Source organism: Atta cephalotes, assembly GCF_000143395.1.
Source record: "Atta cephalotes unplaced genomic scaffold scaffold00037, whole genome shotgun sequence".
NCBI lineage: Eukaryota > Metazoa > Arthropoda > Insecta > Hymenoptera > Formicidae > Atta > Atta cephalotes.
The window spans coordinates 2,036,836-2,037,319 of NW_012130101.1; positions in this window are offsets into that span (position 1 = coordinate 2,036,836).

A 484-nucleotide genomic window follows, 5' to 3' on the forward strand; every position below is an offset into this window, starting at 1 on the left:
TGTGCTGTGGCGAGCGATAGGGAGAGACGCACGCGAGGATAATCCCGAATTCCGTAACAACATCGAGTGTGAAAGAGTTGTCAGTGAAGGATTCTGTGGTGAGACGAACGTAGCGTACAGTATTGTAAAGCCACCAATCGGAGAGATCGCACGAATCCACGAATGGATTATTTAGTTTCGTTGAGTCGAAGATCGTTGCGAGGGACTGCATCACCATAGCAGGCTCGCAGCGCGTGATCGTGCCATCCCTGATACTGTTTTCGGTCGAATTTCGAGTCAATTTTTTACATGCTCGCCGCGGTCACAGCCAGATTATTTCGTTTGTATTATTATCATATTTTGTATCGCGTTTGAGGACCGGAATTTATCATGTACCAAAAATAATGCAAATACAATATTTAAAATATATTTCGTTTTAAATTACACATATATAAAATTGATTATGTATTATATATATATATATATATATATATATATATATATA